Source organism: Alligator mississippiensis, chromosome 12, assembly GCF_030867095.1.
Source record: "Alligator mississippiensis isolate rAllMis1 chromosome 12, rAllMis1, whole genome shotgun sequence".
NCBI classification, from domain to species: Eukaryota; Metazoa; Chordata; order Crocodylia; family Alligatoridae; genus Alligator; species Alligator mississippiensis.
In genome coordinates, this window is record NC_081835.1 from 28,264,687 (window position 1) to 28,285,496 (window position 20,810).

Here is a 20,810-nt window from a genome sequence, read left to right on the forward strand (position 1 = left end):
GTCTAAGTATACGACATCAACCCCTACTCCTGCGTCCAGGCGTTTTGTAACCTGGTCATAAAAAGAGACTAGATTAGTCAGGCATGATCTACCTGCTACGAACCCATGTTAATTTCCCCTCAGCATAATTTGTCCTGCCAGGGTCTCGCAAATGTGAGCCTTGATAATTTTTTCAAAGACTTTGCCTAGGATGGAGGTGAGACTGACTGGCCTATAGTTGCCTGGGTCCTCCTTCCTCCCCTTCTAATAGGATGTTATTAGGACTAATAGGATGTTACCTATTAGTTATTGGAGCATACCCCTGTTTTTGCAGCAGAAAGAGGAGGTTAATTATATATTTGCATTTCAATATTGTCTAAGGATATCGTTCTGTACCAAAGGTCCACTATTCTAAATTCTATACAAACTGACAGGGGAGGGAGATGGTCACTGTTCTATTTTTTGTTTAAAGAATCTATATGGATTCTTAGAAACATTTTCCCACTGTATCAGTAGATGTATTTGACATTATAGGTGTACAAAACTCCTAAGGGCCACATTCAGGTATGGCAAGATCTCACAGCTTAATCATCAATGACCTCAGGATACCTCTTGTAGCAGGGACCTGGCCCAGCACTTACCAGGGCGATTACCACCGGGGTGCCCCACAGTACATAGGATGCCAAAGCTGTCTAAACAGCAGGTGATGGGCATGCAGGCACACAGCATGCCCCATCTCACACTCATCCCCCAGGAAGGGCAGGGAAGTGCCCATCTCAATGAACCATGCTACAGTCAGGTACCACCTCCTGATATCTTTTTCATTAACAGCACAGGCAGGATATAGATAAGGAGGCTAAACATCCGTTGAGAGTGCGGCAACCAGACCCCACCCTGGTATGACCCTTCAGCCCAGGTCCCACTACATTAACTGCAGTTTTAGAATGGAGCTTAAAAAATGCTAGCTTGCTGATTTAAGAATTTATGAATAGTGACATTTTATTAGCCAGTAGAACAGCCTAGAATTTGGCGGAAAAAAATGATTAATAAAAATATTAAATTTTTGTAGGACCCCTTATCTAAGGATCTCAAATGCAGTTACAAAACAACTGATTCAATCCCACAGTAACTCTGTGAAATAATGAAGACATGTTTATGGATAAACTTTAGCATAGAAACGGGTAGCTGTATAAGTGCAAACTTTTAGACTATGACTCAGCCCCACAGACATGAGGAGTCTAGCTGAAAACACAGGAAGGTTTACTCTCAAACGTAATTTCCTAAAGTGATTTGATGCCATTACAATATGGCCTCCACCTAGAACTAGGCCATTTTACTGGGAGTAAAAACAAACTACTTATTGTCATTTCTGGAGGTCTTTCATACTCAGCACTGCCAACAACCTATTAAAATCAGCTTCGTGCATCCATTCCAACACTGATACGTATCTTCAATGCTCAGCGTTTCTCTTCCCCCGCAACAAGAACCTTTGAGCTCCTTCCCATTCATCAATCCCTTTTTCCAAAAGAAGTTCTCAAAAATTCACAAAGCCACATTGCCCCCCTTCAGTTCCCACCTCAAAGCACTCTTCTGCTATGAGGTCAACAACAAAATCTACTCAATGATGGTTCAGAAACTGATGTGATATCAATGCTGTTTATCATCCTAATTGGAATCGCCTCAGTGTTACTAATGTTGCTATTACTGCAACCTTGTTCTCTTTCACCTGTTTGTAGCATCAGCCTGTATCTCAACCAATACTTAGATTATAAGCTCAGTGACTGCTCTATTATATACATTTATTCGTCGCCTAGAATTGAGGTGTCCAACTGGCAGCCTGCAGGTTTATGTGGCCCATGGGCAGTTATGTGGCCCACACAGCAGCTGGGATCTCTAGGATCAAGCCCTCTCCTCCAGCTTCTGCTTCCTCTTCCCACCCCAGTGGGCCCTGTCTACTCAGAAGTTGGATAGCCCTATCCTAGACTGATGGGTCTAGGCCACAATTAAACCTCAGCATTATATCTGGGCCAAAATACACCCCAGAAAGAGAAACCATGTAAATAACCCCAATATGGTAGCCAACAGCATGCAATGGAATTTTAAAAAGTAATCATAATGTTACTTCTGCAGATATTATTTCAGTTACGCCTTTGTTAGGAGAAATTACAAAGACTAGAAGCTTGATGTTTTCCAAGCTAGAACTGTGAATTCATCAAATTTCAGAATTAATCAAAATATCTAACATTTTGCCTTTGACAGTATTTGCAAAGCTTTGCCAGCTAGCAATATCACATTGCCAAAATTGGCACAACTCCATCAAAGAACAACATGGGATTTTTTTCTCTTTGTCACTGTATAACCCCCAGGCCTCCACTTGATATTCAGTCCCCAGGCTACTGCTCCCACTACTGCTGCAGCCAGAGTCTCTAGGCTTCCCCTCCCTCAGTTTTTACTTCCTGTTCCCATGAGAGAGGACAAGGTGGCACAGCCTGCAGCACCAAAAGAACCCATAATGCAGTGCAGTAAAGGAACTGAGATGGGGCTGCCCATGTACAGAGCTGGGTATTGGGGAGGGGATAGTCATCCACATACACAGTGCAACAGCAACCCACATATGCAGTGCAGTGGTATGCTGGGAAGTGAGAGGGGCTGCCTGTGCAGTGGGTAAGGATGCAACCCAGCAGCCTGTTTCACAATGGTGCAGCCCCCCACTAGTATGGCCCACAGAGTGTAAAGCCCCCAGCTACTTAGAAGCTGGACTGCCCTGTCGTACGTAAAAGGATCGTTAATATTGGTAAAGAATTCATACCATTTTCAGTTAAACAATTAGCCACCTTTGGTGATACAGCAGAGCGACAGGGGCAGCAAACAGGCCAGCTTGCAAGCAGTTCGCAAGTCAGTTTTCAAGTCAGTTGGCAGTCTTTGAAGGAGTCTTTAAGATAAGTTCATTCTTTAATTAAGAGCAACTAATCTACATATATTTAATGTAAGTAGGTAAAACTCGGCCGTTAGGCCAATACTTAAACCCCTTGTTTAACTAAAGTCCAGAGCGAAGGGGAGTTCACTAGGGAATTTGCCTGGAAACTCACTCTCACCTTCATTGATTTGGCTGGTGAGAGGAAGCAGGTTAGTAGGGAAAAGGGAACATTTTGGGATCAAGGAGCAGTGAACAGGCCAGTTTACAGGGGAGTTTGCTACAGAAGGTCAGCTTGGAAAGAGGGGAAGAAGAAAGGCAGCAGATTAAGAGACCTAGAGAAATGATTGGAGGACACTGCAATGCCAGAACGACTGCCACTGCCATCTTATCCTCTACCTGTACCTGTGAGAAGTCAGGAAGGCCAAAGCACAATTGGAGTTGCAGCTAGCAGGGATGTGAAGGGTAACAAGAAGGGTTTCTACAAGAATGTCAGCAACAAGAGGAAGATCAGGGAAAATGTAGATCCCTTGCTCAATGGAGCAAGCAACCTAGTGACATATGTTGCAGAAAAAGCTGAAGTATTCAATGCCTTTTTCATCTCAGTCTTCACATGCAAGGTCAGTTCCCAGACTACTGCACCTAGAAGCACAGTTTGGGGAGATGAGCAGCCAACAGTGGCAAAAAAACATCTTAGGGACTGCTTAGAAAATCAGGACATGTACAAATCCATGGGACTGAATGTGATGCACTCAAGGGTGCTGAGAGAGTTTGTTGATATGACTGCAGAGTCACTAGCCATTATCTTCGAAAACTCGTGACAAGAGGGACAGGTTCTGTATGACTGGAAAAGGGCAAACGTAGTGCCCATCTGACAGAAAGGGAAGAAAGATGATCTGAGAAAGTACAAACTGGTCCAGCCTCACCTGAAAAAATCATGAGCAGGTCCTCAAGGAATCCATGTCTAAGCACTTGGAGGAGAAAGTGATTAGAAACAGTCAGCATGGATTCACCAAGGGCAAGTCATATCTGACCAACTTGATTGCCTTCTATGATGAGATGACTGGCTCTCTGGATGTGGGGAGAGCAGTGGATGTGATATACTTTGACTTTAGCAAAGCTTTTGATATGGTGTCTTACAACATTCTCACAGGCAAGCTAAGGAAGTACAGGTTGGACGAATGGACTGTAAGGTGGATAGAAAACTGGATAGTTGGACTCAGATGATGGTAGACACTGGTTCAATGTCTGGTTGAAAGCCAGTATCAAGTGGAGTGCTCCAGGGTTTGGTCCTGGGGCCAGTTTTGTTCAATATAGTCATCAATGACCTTAAAGATAGCAAAGAGCACACCCTCAACAAATTTGCAGATGCCACCAACCTAGGGGGAATAGTAAATACACTGAAGGGGAAGGCCTCGACAATTTGGAGGATTGGACCAAACAAACTCTTATGAGGTTCAATGAGGAGAAGTGCAAAGTCCTGTACTTAAGATGGAACAATCCCATACACTGGTGTGGGCTGGCTAAGTAGCATCTCTGTAGAAAAGGACCTGGGAGTTACAGTGGACAATAAGCTGGATATGAGCCATAGTTGCAAAGAAGGCTAAAGGCATACTGGACTGCATTAGTAGGAACATTGCCAGCAGATCAAGATAAGTGATTCTTCCCCTCTATTCATCACTGGTGAGGCCACAGTGGAGTACCTGCCCAGTTTGGGTTCCTCCCCCCCCACCACACACACACACACACACACACACACACACACACTACACAAAGGTTGTAGACATATTGGAGAGAGTCCAGCAGGGGGCACATGAATTACAAGGAGAGGCTGAGGGAACTAAGCTTCTTTAGTCTGGAGAAGAGAAGACCAAGGGGGAATGGAGCTAGACTGTTCTCAGTGGTTGCAGATGACAAAACAAGAAGCAATAGTCTAGGTTAGATATCAGGAAAAAACTCTCACTAGGAAGGTAATAAAACACTGGAACAGGTTACCCAGAGAGGTTGTGAATCTCCATCCTCTGAGGTTTTAAGACCCACCTAGACAAAGTCTTGACTGGGATGATGTCGCTGGGGATGGCCCTGCTTTGCACAGGGGGTTGGACTAGATGACCTCCTGAGGTCCCTTCCAGCCCTAATTTTCTACAATTCCATGATTTTTTCAAAAGTGATCCAAGGAAAAAAAACAAAACAAACAGCCTTTGTTTTAGAAAAGGAATTTCAGGGGGTGGGGGAAAGCCACAAAATGTTCAAGCAAAATATTCAACATTTGATTTTCCACCTATTTTGCCAGGAAGGAAAGCTCTCTCATAGCTCTAACATACCATGTCAACAAGAGGTTGCTTTATATTGCCTATAAAACACTTCTGCATTTTAAACCTCTTAGTACATTGGAGAAGGACAAAAACAGAAATCATTTGAGCAGTCAGTTCCTAGAACTTAGTTTCTTTTAATAAGGAAATGAGACTGTTATCATACATTTAGTGATCAGCAGGGATCCAGGTGTCCTGTTTGCTGCAGGTGGGGGAGGGGCACACACCATGGAGGGGTAGGAGGGGACACCAGCAGTGCATTGGGGGGGTGGGGGGTGACACGTGTTCCCCACGATTTCTGCACCCACAGCAGGTTAGGGAGCTGTAATGGGATCAGGCCAGCTCTGGAGCCACCCCTTCGGCCCAGCACACGGGACCCAGCACAGCAGGGAGCACCACACTGTTATGGCCTCCAATGGGAGGCGCCCCCTTGCCCTTCCAGCAGCAGTTGGCGCACAACTCCACATTGCCACTGCCACACCTTACCATGGTGGCACGGTGCTCCCCACAATGCTGGGTCCCGCCCACTGGGCCATGAAGGTGGCTCCTGCCCAGAGCTGGTCCAGCCCTGCTGCAGGCCTGTGCTGTACTGTGGACGCAGACATCTCAGATGACATGTGCCCCACCTGCCATATCACCTGCACTGCCCCACCCCCACTCCCCCCCCTTCCGACACACCCATTCTCTTCCTCACACACTAGGGGCCTGGGGGCAAGGGGCAGTGGCTTAGGAGTGAGGGGCACCAGCAGGGCAGGGGGCTACAGGTTTAGAGTAAGGGGCACTGGCAGAGGCAGGGGGGTGAGGGTTTGGAGTGAGGGGCACCAGCTGGGTCAGGGAACTGTGGGTCAGGAGTGAAGGGCTCCAGTAGGACTGGAGGGCTGTGGCTTGGGAGTGAAGGGCAATAGCATGGGCAGGGGTAGTGCACCAGCATATCAGGATTGCTCAGCACCACAAAGCAGTGGGAGGAACAGCCGCGACTGGACCCACGTCCTGGTGAGCAAAGGGGACAGGGAGAGCTCTGCTTTTCCATAATAAAAACACAAAAATCAAATGCCAAAATTTACAGGTATTTAGAATTTATTTTATTATAATGGTTGAGGCCATGGTAGGTTTCCAAATCGCTTTAAAATTGTAAATATATCAATAAAACACTGCGTTCAACTGATACCTATATATAGTGCATTTCATTTTATTCAGGGAAAATGCAGATTTGGGGTTTTACAATCAGAGAATTTGTGATTTTTAAAATGGAGAAAACCAGGATCCCCTGTGTTCAGACACAACAGCACTGGAATGATAACTAGGAAAATACTGATATTATTACCCAATAAACCAGGTTCCCTTCCTGTTCTGGGGAAGATCCCTGCACTCACATACTGAAGGCTATACTATGGCTCTCTACATTTTAGTGCTTGTACATGAGGCAAAACCATTCTAGGCGTCAGTCTTGTCATTCCTTCTTGGTTTTTCTCTACGTAATATTAGTAGAGAGAGCACATCAATAGCTGGGAGTTTGGGGTTTGGTGATGGCACAGTTCCAGCTTGAAATGCGCAGCCTCCAATGTGCAGGGGAAGATAGAAAGCAAATGAATCTAGCCTCCAATGTGCAGGGAAGATAGAAAGCAAATGAATCTAGCTGACTTCATGCCCTGAAAAGGCATGTTGAAGAGCAAAAATTTGACATAAAATTAAAATGTGATATTTTGGGAAGAATACCACTCACTAGTGATATGATCCTGCTAGTAAACATTTGCATTTCTCACATATGGGTATTATGAACTCTTATTCCACTGGACATATGCTTTCAGTGCCAAAGAATGAGGGAATCTCAGGAAGCAAACATGTCACAAAGTAAAATACACTTTTGGCTTTGGTTCTCATATTTAAAAGATAGCTTCATTCAGAAATAGAAATCACAATATATTCTAGTTATATACCTTTATTTACAAGTTGTAAATTTTGGATTGAGAAGTATTCCTCAAAGACACTTTGTACTGGAAAACCCTGTCTAATTTCAATGTCCTTCCCACTTGTTGACATTATTTTAAGAGGTAAATCATATCTTCTTAAGCCGCATCCAGACGAGAGCAACTGTGTGCAGTATGTGGCACTGCAGACCTGTCTGCAGCACGACACGTTGCACATTCAGGTGTTCTCCATGCTGCAAAGACAGCAATCTGAATGGGCGCACAGCCTAGGTATCCCCAAAAGCAGTGGGTTTGCTCAAGGTGCAAATCACCTCAGCATTTGACTTGACTGATTCAATAGAACTGGTAGTATCTGAACTGCCAAAGTTGTAAATAATGCACACTGGCGTGTCTACATGAGATGCTGACTGAGCAGTAGTCCAAGACTACTGCACAATAGCACTGTGTGGCAGGAAGTGTGATGTGATGCTAGTAGTAATGAGCTACTGTGCAATCAGCATCAGAAAAAAGCTGTTTGGCAACACTACTGTGCAGTAACTCTAGTCGTTACTGCGCAGTCGTTTAATACAAGTACTAAATGACTGCGCAGGAACAACTACATAGTCGGCATCTCGTGTAGGTGTAGCCACTGTAAAGAAGAGCTATAAAATGGAGAAAACAAATGTTTTTGTTATCAAGACTAAAATCTGGCAGTTCTTTCACATGCAAAAGTCAGTGGGACTCTTGCATGCATTACAGTCAACCGGAACAAGGTTAAAACATGTAAGGATATGTATCAATCATTTGCACTGTAGTGCAATCATTTGAAATATAACAGTAAATCCTGCTATGTTAAAATGCTATAATACACAATTGTTTTGAAACAGTTACTTTTAATTTCTTAACCCAATAATTGTTAAAATTTAACAGTTAATGAATACTTTATTCAGGCCTTTCCATACACTTAAAGTGTGGTTCTTTTCTAAAAAGTCAGTCTGTAATACAACTTTGTTGGATTCCATGTTTATTATGAGTCTCCTGTTTTCCATCTTAAAAACTCTTAAAGAATTTTAAAAAGACTGCTTTTCAACTGATTTAAGAACAGGTCACTGAGTTCGCTTATGCAGACAAACTGAGATGGTTCAAGCAGCTCCTTCCCACCCCACTACTGAGCCAAGAAATGTGTGCTAAGTACCCTGTTGAAGTTGTTTATATTAACGATATCCATGCAAGGCAAATTAAAGGCAACTGAATAATATGCTTAAACTGGTTCCAAGCAAATGGTTCAACTATAAATGTGTAATTTCTTTCAAATAAATAGAAAAAATAGAGCTCTACTTTTGGGCTGTGCCTCATACATCATCACTGCCCTGAACAAGCCTACTTTCTTGAGTGGTTATGCATAGACACAACTATGTAGACCTTACTAAACAATACTGGCAATTCAAAAAGAGAGCTGGAATCCAGCTCATTGTGGCAAAGTGGGAATTCCCCAACCAGCCACAGTGCAGGTCTCCCACCTGCCTCTGGGCACACGACCCACCTTCTCACCTGCCATGCCTAGCTGTTAAATAATTATGGTCTTAATTAGGTGGGAGGCTGCCCTTTGAATGCCCCGCTCCCTTGGGCCTATGTATGCAGCTCCAACCACCCCTGTACTGCATCGCAAGCTTCACAAATGACCTGCTATTCAATTGCTGGCTCAAGGCCAGGCCAAACTAGACACACAATTGTGTCTCTCTCACATTGCCGTGTTACATGCCACATTCACACAACCCCTCTCTCACCAGGGCTTCTTATGCTCCACTGGCTCTCACCCGGTCTCTTGCACACTGCCCCCTCAGGACACACTCATCCCGCTCTCCGGTCAGCCCCGACATAGTGGGCATCTCTTGCTACCCCATTGTGCACTGACTGAGCAATTGCTCAACTGTGGGCCTACTTTAGCCCTGGCCCTACACCAGAACATAATGCCCCTTCCTGAGGCCCCACTACCCACTCTCTGGGGTCTTGCACCCACCAGGCTCAGGTGCCATACTGGGCACGTCTGGCCCTCTACTGCCTCCAGTGTTAAATAACCCACCTGAAGGCAGGGGCTGGGGTTAAGGCACCCTTTTCTCACCTTTCACCAGGGAGGTAACTGGCCTGGCATTTCCTGGGGACCACACCTGCCAGCTGCTTATCCCAGCTCTTAAAGTGGCAGACACCATAGGTGTCCTGCCACACTCACTGACTCCAACTTGTGTTAACTCCAAAGGGCTAATAGGACTAAACAGCAATAAAAATCCCACTTTAGAGACTGAAGTCAGCAAAAGAACACTGCCACACACACCAGGATCTGTTCTCTGAAGTGAAATTGTCCAAATTTTTCATCGTCACTTTGCAAAGCATCATACCTCAAAAGATTTTCAATGCTGACACTTGGAACTTTTACTTTCTTGCTGCCCCATCACTATCTGACAATCTCGGAGGAAGAGTGTACAATCTGAGCTAGTAACAGAGTAATACTGCACATGAACACCAGGATACTATGACACTTCTGCATTATCCATAACAGAAGCATTTCTGAAGTTTGCATTTCAGTATCCTTCAAATACTGTATTCCTGGCATGGATTTGGACAGCTCAGCTGTCATTGCCTGTGCCCATTCATAAAAATAAGAGCACACCAAGGAAAGGCACAGGTTCTAATGCACCTAGTAATTATGTCAATGACGTATCTCAGTCAAACATCTACTTCCATAACTGCCTCTACTTAGAAAGCTTTAAGGTCACATCTGGACACTGAAGTGAAAGGGAATTATATGCATAGATCAGTGGCAATATTTAAACTGCTCTCTGATTTTGGATTCAGTCCAAGGGTAGAGTTCATTAGCAACTAAGACAAGAATGTACTTTTTAAAAAGCAGAATGGACAATTAAATTAACAGTTTTATCTGGGTGAATAATGTGAAAGGTTGTCACACAAACGAACAAGAGGATGCAGTCTTACAGGGCCTGGTTTTGATCTTCAGGGAGAGAAGGAACACACGGGCCCAACTAGAAGCTCTCCATATTCCCAGCAGGACATGACCATATTCGTTTGTTTCAACAACTTGGTCTCTCCCATGTACACCACAACAGCATAAGCAGCAGCCAACTATTCATTCCCTGGCCAAACAGCTCCTGAAAACTCGTTCTTTTGACTCACTGTCCATTGGAACATAGGACATAGGACTAGAGTGACCTTGATAGGACTCTGAGTCTACTACTGCAGACAGTCACATCATACCCTGCCAAAACAAAAAAAGTTTAATATTGTGCCCCTGAGCTGGCAGGAAATCAACATTTCCATACATGCAAGAAAACCAGGGGAAAGAGCCAAACAAAAGTGAATGAGAGAGACCATATCACTACATCAGAGTCTTGTTCCAGAAACATAGATCGGTGGTACATGTAAGATAAGAGTTGGAGTAAATAAGACTCAGGGTTATTTTTGCCTTGTGTTCCATGATTAAATCTTATGGGAGAAACAGGCATGAATGTGGAGGGTAAAATACACCTCAGGAGGTAGGTGAGGAGGCTTAGGCATCCAGGGAAACTAAGAGTGGTAGGGGAAATGCCAGAAAGACAGCATGCTTCCTGCCTCCTGGCAATCCCACAAAGACCTGTCTAGGCATAAGCTGCCATACATGATTAGAAAGATGTCTAGCACAAGAAGGCAACTCACTCCTTTCCCCAGGGTGCTGGCTTGCTGCCCCTGCAAATTTAAAACCTTAATTACAAAAAAATGTTAAAATTGTAACTTTTTTGCATGATACAGTAGAGTTATAAGAAAAGCAGGACACTGTGCATGGTAATCACATAAATACATAGCTAAAGAATGGCAAAACTTCCTTGGTGCAGTATTTAACATGCTGTCTACATCTGCCTGGGGTGAATGTAGCAGTGCATGGCAACTTGGGCAGCAGTGACCACAAGATGATTGAGTTCAGGATCCTGAGGAAAGGAAGGAAGGAGAGCAGCAGAGTAATGACCCTGGACTTCAGAAAAGCAGACTTCAACTCACTCAGGGAACTTATGAGAAGAATCCCCTGAGAAACCAGACTGAGGAGGAGAAGAGTCCAGGAGAGCTGGCTGTACTTTGCAGAAGCCTTACTGAGAGTGCAGGAACAAACATCCCGATGCACAGGAAGGCTCGCAAGTATGGCAGATGACCAGCTTGGCTTAGTAGGGAACTCTTCAGTAAACTAAATCACAAAAAGGAAGCTTATAACAAGTGGAAACTTGGACAAATAGCTAAGGAAGAGCTTAAGAGCATTGCTCGAGCATGCAGGGATGAAGTCAGGGAGGTCAAAGTGCAATTGGAGTTGCAGCTAGCAAGGGATGTGAAGGGGAACAAAAGGGTTTCTACAGTTATGTTGGTAGCAAGAAGACGACTAGGGAAAATGTGGGTCCCTTACTGAATGGTGGAGGCCACCTTGTGACAGAGGATGCAGAAAAGGCTGAAGTGCTCAATGCCTTTTTCATCTCAGTCTTGAAAGGCAAGGTCAGCTCCCAGACTACTGCACCAGGCAGCACAGTTTGGTAAGAAGGCAAGCAGCCAACAGTGGCAAAAGGACAGATTAGGGACTAGTTAGAAAAGCTGGACACGTACAAGTCTATGGGGCCAGATGCGATGCACCAGAGGTTGCTGAGGGAGTTGGATGATGAGACTGCAGAGCCACTGGCTGCCATCTTTGAAAACTCATAGCAATCAGGAGAGGTCCCAGATGATTGGAAAAAGGCAAACGTAGTGGCCACATTTAAGAAAGGAAAAATGGAGGATCCAGGGAACTACAGACCAGTCAGTCTCACCTCAGTCCCTAGAAAAATCATGGAGCTGATGCTCTAGGAATCCATTTCTAAGCACTTAGAGAAGAAAGTTATTAGGAAAAGTCATCTTGGAGGAGTCAGCATGGATTCACCAAGGGCAAGTTATGCCTGATCAACCCAATTGCCTTCTATGATAAGATGACTGGCTCTGTGGACGCGGGGAGACCAACGGATGTGGTATACCTTGATTTTAGCTTTTGATACAGTCTCCCACAACATTCTCCCAGGCAAGCTAAGGAAGTATAGGCTGGATAAACAGGCTGTAGATAGAAAACAGGCTGGAGCATTCAACTTAGAGGGTAATGATCAATGGCTCAATGTCCACTTGGCAGCCAGTATCAAGTGGAGTGACCCAGAGCATGGTCTTGGGACCAGTTTTGTTCAGTGTCTTCAGCAATGACCTTGAAGATAGCATAGAGCACACCCTCAGCAAGTCTGCAGATAACACCAAGCTGGGGGAAGTAGTAGATACTTCCACATACACAAGAGAGTAAAGTAGGATTCAGAGTGACCTAGATAAATTGGAGGACTGGGCTAAAAGAAATCACTTGAGGGTCAACAAGTCAAAGTTCTGCACTGAGGATGGAACAATCCCATGCACCAGTACAAGCTGGGGTCTGACTTGCTGTGTAGCTCCTCTGCGAAAAGGACCTGGCCATTATAGTGGACAATAAAAAATGCCCTTGTTGCAAAGAAGACTAATGGCATACTGGGCTGCATTGGCAGGTATGTTACCAGCAGATCAAGGGAAGGGATTATTCCACTCTATTCAGCATCAGTGAGGCCACATCTGGATTAATGTGTTCAGTTTTGGGCCCCCCACTACAGAAAGGATTGGACAAACTGGAGCGAGTCCAGCTGAGGGCAACAAAAATGGTTCGGGGGCTGGGGCACATGATTTATAAAGAGTAGCTGAAAGAACAGGGCTTATTTACTCTGGAGAAGAGAAGATTGAGAGGGGATTTAATAGCAGTCCTCAACTACCTGAAAGGTGGCTCTAAAGAGGCTGGAGCTAGACTGTTTTCAGTGATGGCAGATGGAGCAACAGTCTCAAGTTGCAGCCAGGAAAGTTTAGGTTAGCTATTAGGCAGAATATTCTCACTAGAAGGGTAGTAAAACACTGGAACAGGTTACCCAGAGAGGTTGTGGAATCTCCGTCCTTGGACCCAGCTAGACATAGCTTTGGCTGGGATGATCTAGTTGGGGTTGGACTAGATGATCTCCTGAGGTCCCTTCCAACACTAATTTTCTATGATTTTATGATACTGTCAGCAGACAAGTTTAACTCACCAAGGACAACAAGGGGAGATTCATGTCTTAATAAACACGTGTTAGAGACTTTTAAAAAATCTGGGACAAAATATTATGGCTATGAGAGCCCTGTATACCTCTCCACTTCTGCAGAGAGAGGCTGAGATCTGTGGATCCCAGACAGGGAAGTTGGTCCCAAACCATAATCCCCTGACAATCTGGAAGTCCCTGTTTTTTGCTAGGAAAAAGTTCCAGCAAAACAAAACTAAACTCTGAAAAAAAGGCTATAATACTAACTAGCAAATGAGAACGACCAATAAGAGAGAATCTGCCTGATCCACAGCCCAAGTTCACCTAACAGGATGGATAAAAATTAACGATAAAAAACAAACAAACCAAAAAAAAAAACAAAAACAAAAAAAATAAAAAATTTTGCTTTTTTTATTTAAATCAAATTTTGTTTTATTTAATCGTATTTTTTATTTGTAATGCTTTAAAAAAATAAAACCCTATATAAAGATAGTTTTAATTTAAGATATGTTAGAGCTCAAAGATATCATCATGGAATAGGGATTATTACTTCTAATTATATACTATGAGACAATATATTCATGTACACTTTTTAAAACATTTTTATAAATATGTCACAACAGGCCATGGAGTATATTAGGGCCCCAATTTTTTGGCGTTCCCAGAGGCTCCTCTATAGATTACTAAAGTTTAAAGACCCAATGGGACCCAGTGCTCAGTCTAGAAGGTCCCATTAAGTATCTCTCTGATGCTTAGTTTCAGTTCTCAAACTGTGGATTTGTGTCTCTAGAGATAACATCCTTGTTAACAGCAGTCTATGGAGATGAGACAGAACAGACCTGATTGCCTACCCATCAGCCCTATTGTCTCTCTGCAAGTTTGTGTAAATAGAGTCAAGTCCTTACCTCTCTCTAAAAGTGCAAAGTTTTAGGAAGTTAAATAAATAGAGGATTGTTGGGGGTGGACTAGATCTGGGCAAGGAGGAGTCTGGAGATAAATGCAAGGAGGGAGAGGCAGTAGAAATAGAAGAAAAACATTTTGAGCAGACTATTCCAGAAGTCTTGAGGGATAAGTTTCTGAGTATAGCCTCTCCACTGATCTGAGATCTAGTGTGGTAAAAGGGAAAGCCTATCATGGCAGCAGGCTTGCCAGGCTGTAAAAAAGACCCTGTTTGGGACTATTTTAATGAAGGTTATATCATAGATTTCATACATATTAGAGCTGGAAGGGACCTTGGAAGATCACCGAGTCCAGCCACCTGCCCAAGGGGCAGAAAGTCAGCTGGGGTGATACGATCCCAGCAAGATAAGCATCCAAATTTCTCTTGAAGGCATTCAATGTAGGTGTTTGAACCACCTCTGATGGCAGGCTATTCCAGACCTTGGGGGCTCGGACAGTAAAGAAATTCTTCCTTATATCCAGCCTGAAATGGTCTTGCAGTAGTTTATAACCGTTCGACCTCGTCATCCCTTGGGGTGCTCTGGTGAACAAACATTCCCCCAGATACTGGTGGTCACCCCTGATAAACTTATAGGTGGCCATCAGATCACCACTAAGCCTGCGCTTTTCCAGGCTAAAGAGCCCCAGAGCTCTCAGCCTGTCGTCGTACGGTCTGTTTTCCTGATCTCTGATCATGCGTGTGGCTCTTTGCTGGACTCTCTCAAGCTTCTCCGCATCTTTTTTTAATTGGGGGCCCAAAACTGGATGCAGTACTCCAGCTGCGGCCTCACCAAGGCCAAGTAAAACAGGAGAATGACGTCCTGGGATTTGCTTGAGAAGCATCTCTGGATGCAAGCCAGCGTTTTGCTCACTTTACTAGCCGCAGCATCGCATTGAAGGTTCATGTTCATCTTGTGATCAATGATGACCCCCAAGTCTCTTTCTTCCGTAGTGCTAGCCAGCGTAGCATTGCCGAACCTATAAGGATGCTGCAGGTTTTTCCTCCCAAGGTGGAGAACCTTGCATTTTTCAGTGCTAAACACCATCAGGTTCTCATCCGCCCATTTGCTGAGCCTGTCCAGGTCAGCCTGTATCGTCCTCCTGTCTTCAGGTGTGGATGCTTTGCCCTAGAGTTTGGTGTCATCGGCAAACTTGGACAGTCCACTTCTGACTCCGATGTCCACATCATTAATGAAGATGTTGAACGATATGGGTACAAGGACAGAGCCTTGGGGGACCCCACTGGTCACAGGGCACCATGATGATTGATTTCCATCTATTACCACCCTCTGAGTCAGACCACGGAGCCAATTCCCCAACCAGCAGATAATGGTGGACCCAAGGCTGCAACTGGCCAGTTTCGCCAAGAGGTGATCATGGGAAACCAGATCGAAGGCTTTTTTGAAGTCAACATATATGACATCAATCTCGTCTCCCTTGTCATAAAAGGAAATGAGATTGGTCAAGCAAGACCTACCCACAACAAACTCGTGCTGGCTATCCCTCAGGATGTTGGCATCAGTCAGTCCATTAAGAATGGCCTCTTTAATAAGCTTTTCTAAGACCTTCCCTGGAATAGAGGTCAGGCTGATGAGCCTGTAGTTTGCTGGATCCACTTTCCTCCCTTTCTTGAAGATAGGCACCACACATTGGCCTCCTTCCAGTCTTCGGACACTTCACCAGAGCACCAGGAGTTCTCAAAGATCCGTGTCAGGGGCTGGGCTGTGATGCTCGCCGGCTCCTTGAGTACCCTGGGGTATAGATTGGCAGGGCCAGCTGACTTGAAGGTATCCAGCCTCTCAAGGTGTTCCTTCACAAGGTCAGCATTGATGGAGGGCAGGGGATCATCCTCACCCAGACCTCCCTGTCCCGTAGTGGGCATGGGCATCCCATGGGACTGATGAAAGACTGACGCAAAGCACCCATTTAATAGGTTAGCTCTTTCCTGTGCGTCAGTTATCAGATGTCCCTTCTGGTTTAGCAGGGGTCCAATGTTGCCCTTGCTTTTCCTCCAACTCCCCACATATCTGAAAAAGGACTTTTTATTGTCCTTGATACAAGGCAATAAACAACAAGAATGCACCTCAAACAACAAGAATGCACTTTCTATAGAAAACAATAATCAAATTAAGGCTTCCTGGCCAATTATTTAAATCGTTATTTGGGTCATGATTTAAATCAATGTGATTTAAATCAAATCTACGCTGTCACCTAGGAAAGTCAAAAAGGCCCTATGAGATCCTGTCCATGCCCCCTGATATCCTCCCCCTCCCCTATCATACGATTCTAGGAAAGCCAATGGATAATATCAATAAGCAAACATTTATAAATATGAGGACCCAAGGGCACTTACTCATGTGTATAAGTGCTTGCAAAGCTTCCTCTACATACACATTAAATGAGACAGCGCAAATTCTGCCCTGAGTTACAAGTTATAATTCAGCTGGCCATTCATAAAAATGCAGCAGGATGTCTTCTCTCAGATAGTCAACAAACAACCATTAAACAGAGCTGAAACAGGCTGAATATGTCCAGGAGGAAGTGTGCAAGGATTGTACTTGCACGCTGCAGTATGCCTAAAGTTTGCAAGACAAGAAAAAAGTCACCATTCAACAAGCAGAGACCCTCTCTACAGATAATGACAGAAGTTAACGAAGTTAGCTCAAGCTGAGTTTTAGGAGGCAGTCAAAGTTGGACCAGGGCCACCAAATCCAATTGTAGAGATGTTCAGTGAGCCTATACTGGGGTTAAGGGGGGAGCCTCCGATTCAATTAAAAAAAAAGTTATCATTTATCTAGAAGTTGGCAACCTACAGCCTGCAAAGCCATTTGATCTGGCCTGTGGACTTGGTACTTCAACAGCAGTTGCTTTCCCTTACTGCCACAGGGAAAGGTACCAGCTGCAAGCACTCTTCTCAAATCTCCCTGCATGCTGCAAGGAAAAACATAGGCAGTGGCTGAGTCCCAGTACCTACCCACCCACCTCTGACCTGAACTGGGTCAACCCAGTCTTAAAAGGTTGCCAACTGCTGATCTAGCTCAGTGCTTCTCAACCAGGATACCATGGTACAACTAGGGTACCACTGTAAAATTCTTTTAAAAGTGCCACAGGATGCCATAGGCAGACAAGGTTCTTTGGGTAAATCTGATATCTTTTATTAGACCAACTCAAATAGTTGGAAAAAGAAGACTCTTTCCAACTATGAGTTGGTCTAACAAAAGATATCAGATTTACCCAAAGAACCTTGCCTGCCTATGTCCTTAGAGCAACACGGCTACAACTTACACCCCTGTAACAGGATGCCGTGTAATATTAGAATTGTTAGGTGTGCAAATACTTGAACAAGGTAAATCCAGAGATTTCAAATAAGAATCCACAGCGTTGGAGCCATTCAGATCTGCTGTGGTCCTTCCGAGGTCTTTGTAACAGAAGAATTCTTCTATTACTTTTCCGTAATCAAAATACGAGTGAAAACTAAGAGCTGGCATTTTCAAAGGGAGTCCCTTGCATCTAACAAAATTGAGAATGACTGATTTAGCTATTCTCAGAGACTTCAACATACATTTCTTCTCTACATAAGCCAAATTACCTGCAGTACAACTTGCTATATATAGAAGCATCCATAACAACTTTGGGACTCTGTTGCTCTGTCAACATAGATAAGTGGTACAACTTAATTATACCAATAGAATCAAATGGCACAACTGCCATAGGCCAAAGACCTTTACTGATCATCATTTTGGTTAAGAGTATGGTTTCTGGTGATGTTTTTATGCAGCAGTTATATTAGCAAAAAGTTATTTTTCATGGAATATCTTATTCCGTTCCAATTCCCCAAAAAGTAAATGCATTACAATCTTTCCCACTGTAATCTAATTCTACACAAGGAGGCAAATCTCAGCATGCACAAGACATTAGTGTAAGAAACAGCTATATCTTTATAAAAGGTGCTATATGAGAAGCTATACTAGCATGACTTCATTCTTGTGTAACTGAATGCACATCCATGTTGCAGGAGGCATAAACATTTCAGTTTAAAAACGAACATTATACCTGCTTGTAACCTACAGTTTTAAACCAGCACAGAATCCATGCGTGAACAGTGTTCAAAATCCTCTCCAGCTCTGGAACAAGGAGGCGATTCTGGAACAAAGATGGGGAACTTGTAGGTGGGTTAGATGCTGCTGATCTATCAGAGAGATGCAACAACAACTAGGCTCCAAACACTGTCTCTGAATCCAGCGCCTCTGGGCACTGAGCGCCAACCTAAGAAACCCGACACTAATGTGATTAACAACAATAACGTCTTTTCCTTCTGTGCCAGGAGAGGGGAAGAAAGGCCAATCGCTATCACATAGCCAGTGAGATCAAAAGAACATCCAGCGGGTGGTGCAAACCGTGCATGTCTGATTACACCCTCCTCCCACAGACTCCTCAGCTCTGGACATGGGTAGACAGTCCAGCAGAGGCATCGAGCACAAAGGACAATAAGACAAGAGAAGCGGTGGCATGGAGAGCAGGAGCCAGGGACAAATTGCCCCTAACCAAGCGGGTCAGGAAGGATTCTAGTATCCTCTTGCCCGCTGCCTGGAGCCCTTGGACTGCCAGGCCCTGGAAGTCAGATGGCTCGTGTCTTCAAGCATGTGCAAGGAACACCGCTTGAGGTGCCAGGGCCACTGCGCCCGCCAAGCGCATGCCACCTGGCGCCCAGGAAGATTAAGCAGCAAGCATTTCTGCTCTTGTCCCCTCTATTCCCCCGATCCTCCCTCCGGCTCCCTCTGGGCTTGCGTGAGGCACCCTCGGGAGCCCCGTGAGAAGCAGTGTCGCCCCCACCCCCGCCGTCCCGGCAGCGGCGAGGACCACATGCCCGCACGCTGCTCGGGGCTGCAGCCTCGACGCGGACCGCGGGGCTTCGCCAAGCGGCGGGAGCCGGCGGCGGCGGGGGTCCTGGCCCGGGCCTCTCCCGCGCCAAGAGCGGACACTTACCCCGTGCGCGGGCGGGCGGGCGGGCGCTGCTGCCGCCGCGGCTCCGGCCGGGGGTGCCTGAGCAGGAGGGGAGGGACCAACCAAGTTGCGCTCAAACTGACCAACTGCGAGGAGTGTTTACCTAACCTGAGAGCCGGGGCGAGGGCCCATCAATCACGGCTGGTCGCAGCCTGCCCCCGGCCCGCGGACACCTCGGCCCCCCGGGCTGATGCTGCGGAGCGGACGGCCGAGCCCCCGGGTGCCCACCTGGGCAGGGCAGCCAGCTGCGGCCCGGCGCTCAAATCGGGGGTGGAAAGGGAAACCTGGAAACTTGTACTCCGTATGAGGAAGGAGGAGGCTCCCCAGCAGCCTGTCTCCCTACAACACCTTCCAGCAGCGCGTGGAGGCATCCAGTCCACAAAGCAAACGAAGAGCTGGACATATTGAAGCAATGAAAGAGTCTGTTTTATAGCAGGCGGAGAAGAAAAAATCTGCATTCTATTTCCTGGTTTCAGAAAAAAGGGGGGAAAACTCCAAGCCCGCCTCACCAGGCCGCGCAAAACTGCCCAGCCACATCAGTTTGCTGAAGTTAAGCCCAGACCTTCCTTTAAAAAAATGATTATAACTCCGTGCTTTAACACGGCACTAGGGACTGCTTGTATGTGTTCTTCAGGTTCCGCTGCTGGCTGCTAAACTCCATGTGTCTATTTGCTTTCTTTGCACTGACTCCAGATTTGCAGAGGGTCTTTGCAATTGTAAGCTCAGTATCAGATCGGCCGCTTATCGTATGTATGTGAAGACAAGGGCTGTTTACAGAATCCCCATCCTGGCATGCATTAAAGACAAGTTCGAAGGAAAGAACAAAGGCCTGGGAGTACTGGGTCACCAAGAAAATATCCTCGATAGCTGGAAAAGAATAACTCAGGGCCCCCTAAGAATAACTTCCAAATGGAGGAAGTTTAGTGTAGCTTTCTACATTCTCGCATAGGGGGAGACTGGCTATTGACTCACCTGGTAAACAACACAGGTTCTTGTAGTATGGAGTACACATAACTTTTGCTTCTATTTCTGCCATAAGAGTCCCTACTGATCCTGGGCCACTCAATCTCTCTGTGCCCTAATGCACTATCTATATAAAAAAACCAAAAAAGGACACTACATCCCTCCAGGAACAGGCCATGCAAGGTAAGAATGGCCAAGGTGTTTGTAGACTACAGAGGTCCTTGTGGATTTAGCCACCACAGATAAGACAAGTAGAATAAGACCCAAACTGTGGTTGAGCCACTCATGAGAGGGTCTCAGTATTGTGCAAGTTTTTTTGTCCAAACATCTGCCTAGACCAGTGATACTTAACCTCCAGCCTGCAGGGCCAGGTCATCCAGCCTGTGGGGCTCCCCTCAGATCTGGAAATTCAGGGGGCATGGGAATAGTGAGAGTGTTAATTGCTCACTAAGTCACAGCAATTAACGCTATTACTGCCCCTCCCTGCTGCCAAATTTCTGGACCCATGGGGAGTCCCACATGGCAGATCATGCTGGCATGTGGTTGCTTCATGGCCAGATGCAGTGCCTGGGGTTGTACCAGCGTGCCAGATTGCACCCATGGACCAACCAGCAGAATCCAGCTCACAGGCCCACCCTACACTGCTCTTCCAGCCTGC

General features: G+C 45.4%; 1 protein-coding gene across 2 annotated transcripts in view; it reads right to left on the minus strand.

Annotated features, from left to right (window-relative positions):
* The window catches only part of FBLN2 (fibulin 2), a 243,105-nt gene extending 223,659 nt beyond the window's left edge, over positions 1 to 19,446 (minus strand). The window contains exon 1 of one of the 2 annotated variants that reach the window (XM_059715805.1): positions 19,298 to 19,446. The gene's annotated coding sequence lies outside the window, so the exon portion shown is untranslated. Of the gene's footprint in view, positions 1 to 19,171; positions 19,263 to 19,297 lie in introns of those variants that run through there. The other variant, XM_059715804.1, reaches the window with a different exon arrangement.
* Between the last annotated feature and the right edge of the window lie 1,364 nt (positions 19,447 to 20,810).